Source organism: Miniopterus natalensis, chromosome 14, assembly GCF_054644295.1.
Source record: "Miniopterus natalensis isolate mMinNat1 chromosome 14, mMinNat1.hap1, whole genome shotgun sequence".
NCBI classification, from domain to species: domain Eukaryota; kingdom Metazoa; phylum Chordata; class Mammalia; order Chiroptera; family Miniopteridae; genus Miniopterus; species Miniopterus natalensis.
Window position 1 is genome coordinate 38,390,893 of NC_142094.1, and position 3,302 is coordinate 38,394,194.

The following is a 3,302-nucleotide window of genomic DNA, read 5'->3' on the forward strand; positions in this document are numbered from 1 at the left end:
CTACAAGGATGGATCTCAGAAATATAATGCTGAGTAAAAGAAGCCACACACAAAAAGAATACATACTATATAATTCTAATCATATGAAATTTAAAAACAAAACTAATGTATAGTTTTAGAAGTCTGGATAATAGTTACTTTTGGAAAGGGTGTAGGGATGGGGAGGAAGCACAGTAGGGATTTATGGAGAACTGGTTATGGTTATATTCTGTTTTTTGATCTGGGTGTTGTTTACATGAGTGTGTCTAAATTGTGATCATTCGTGCAGCTGTACACTTATGATTTGTGCATTTTTCTGTATTACTGTTCCATGTCAGTAAAATGTTACTCTACAAATATATTTTTGGTACATGGCCCTCCATGATAAGTAGTAACATTAAAGAATAATCTTTAAAGTAAAGTAAGTGTATGGCATTAAGCAAGTAGTTGAACCTATACTAATTCACCAATAAGAAAGGAGAGTGAAGGAAATATGTTGGTGGGGTTCAGAAGGTGTGGGAGACTTAACTGGTTTATTGGCTGAAGATTCAGTATGTTGCTGGTAGCTGTGCATATTTGCATGGGATCAAAACCCAAAGTGGTCTTGCTCTTTGATAACAGCATCTCAATTTCTGAGCTTTCAGTACAACTATCACCAAAGGGATCTTCATTTCATTAGATCAAAACTCTGAAGATAGAAGACTTCCACTGGTATTAGCCTAGTCCCCCTGCACAAATAAAATATAGGTAAATATGAACAGAACAGTAAAAACATCTAGTAACACACACTGAACAACAGTCTTTACAAGACTGTAATCTCTGAGAGAAGTGAAACAAATGAGGTAAATTCTGCAATTGCCCTGGCTTGAGATAGAAAAGGCACTTACATTCTGGCACAGAGAGAAGGGGCCCAGGCAAAGCATAACAGTCTTGCTCAGTTGAGGAGATAGAGATTTTATTTTAGTGCGACTGAGATAGCTGGAATTTCGATGCAAAGAAAAAGCCCCAGAAATCTGCATAGGGATACCCTTGATTCTAAGCTGTACTCATCATAAGGTAAGAGAGCATAGGGGGTGGGGGAATCTACTAGAGAAAGAACACCTTTCAGGAACTATGAATCTGAACAACTGTGGAGCTCACAAAGTTTTGGGAGAGTTTTCAGTTTTGACCAACTAGAGTGGAGAGACTTCATTAAACACACAGGACATTCATTAGAAATCCCGAAAAGTCCAGATATTATGAATAAAAATAATCAAGCCATAGAGTTAAAGCTAGACCCTTTCTAGCAGAGTTTAAAGTCAAGCTTTGAAAGGATCAAGCTGATCCACAGTAAATTAAATGCAGGCCAGAACAAAGCTTAACACTTCTTAAAGGAAGGCAACAATATCTAGACTTTGTCAGGCATCCAATAAAAAACTATGAGACATGCAAAGAAGTAGAAAAGTGTGACCTATAACAAGAAGAAACATTAGTCAATTTAGAGACCCAGAAATTAATGAGACAATGAAATTAGCAGATAAGTACTTTAAAACTGTTAATATAAATGTCCAAGGACTTAAAGAAAAACTAGAAATCAACAAGGAGAGAAATGGAAACTATGAAAAAGATCCAAATGGAACTTCTAAAATTAAAAATATAATACCTGAAATGAAAAATTAATTGGATAGGCTTGACAGCAAATTAGACACTACAGAAGAAAGGCAAGTGGATTTGAAAACAGGAAATGGAAGTTATCCAAAGGCACAGAGAAAGAAGAATTAACAATTAAGAGTATCAGAGATCTGTGAAACAAAATCAAGCAGTCTAACATTTGTATAATTGGAGCCTCAAAAATTAAAGACGTAGTACAGTAGGGGAGACAGAGAAAATATTTGAGGAAGTAATGGCTGCTAATTTTTCCATATTTGATGAAAATATCAACTCAGAGATCCAAGAAGCAAAGTCATCTTCAAGCAGGATAAACACAGAGGAAACTATAAATTACATCAACGCATACCGATAAAAATCAATGATAAAGTTTCCAGAGAAAACAAGGCAACATAGATAAGAAAATCACTGACCTCTCCTCAGAGACAATACTAGCCAGAAGAAAATGAAACAAGATCTTTAAAGGGTTGAAAGAAAAACTATCAACCTATAATTGTATATCCAATAAAAATATCTCTCAAAGCCTTTTCCAGTTGGTGTGGTTAGCGAGCAGAGCGTCCACCGTGCCCCAGCCTTCACCATGAGTGTCCCGGCCTTCATCAGCATCAGTGAGGAAGACCAGGCTGCTGAGCTTGGAGCTTATCTGAAAACTAAAGGAGCTGAAGTTTCAGAAAAGAACTCAGAAGGTGGACTTCATGTAGATTTAGCTCAAATTATTGAAGCCTGTGACGTATGTCTGAAGGAAGATGATAAAGATGTTGGAAGTGTGATGAACAGCGTGATATCCCTCCTGTTGATCTTGAAACCAGAAAAGCAAGAAGCTCTGATTGAAAACCTCTGTGAAAAACTGGTCAAGTTTCGGGAAGGTGAACACCCATCTCTGAGACTACAGTTGGTAAGCAACCTTTTCCATGGGATGGATAAGAGTACTCCTGTAAGATATACGGTATATTGCAGCCTCATTAAAGGGCAGCATCCTGCAGGGCTAACCAATATATTCCAACTGAGCTAGATCAGGTTAGAAAATGGATTTCTGACTGGAACCTTACCACGGAAAACACACCCCCCCTTTTAAGGCTACTTTATGAGGCACTTGTGGATTATAAGAAAAGCGATGCCACTTCAAAAGTCATGGTTGAATTGCTAGGAAATTACACAGAGGACAATACTTCCCAGGCTCGAGTTGATGCCCACAGGTGTATTGTATGAGCATTGAAAGATCCAAATGCATTTCTTTTTGGCCATCTTCTTACTTTAAAACCAGTCAAGTTTTTGGAAGGTGAGCTTATTCATGATCTTTTAACCATTTTTGTGAGTGCTAAACTGGCATCATATGTCAAGTTTTATCAGAAAAATAAAGACTTCATAAATTCACTTGGAACTTCAGATTGGAGCTGAGGATGTTGAAGCATTTGTTGTTGATGCAGTGAAAACAAAAATGGTCTACTATAAAATTGATCAGACCCAGAGAAAAGTAGTTGTCAGTCATAGCACACATCGGACATTTGGAAAACAGCAATGGCAACAACTGTATGACACACTTAATGCCTGGAAACAAAACTTGAACAAAGTGAAAAACAGCCTTTTGAGTCTTTCTGATACCTGAATTTTTATGCTATAAATTTTTTCTTTGGGAGGAAAATATCTAAATGATAGTAAAACATTATAAGCTGAAA

The 3,302-nt window shown here is 36.9% G+C and overlaps 1 pseudogene; it reads left to right on the forward strand.

Annotated features, from left to right (window-relative positions):
• Nucleotides 1-2,206: 2,206 nt before the first annotated feature.
• Nucleotides 2,207-3,302, forward strand: LOC107543295 (eukaryotic translation initiation factor 3 subunit M pseudogene; annotated as a pseudogene).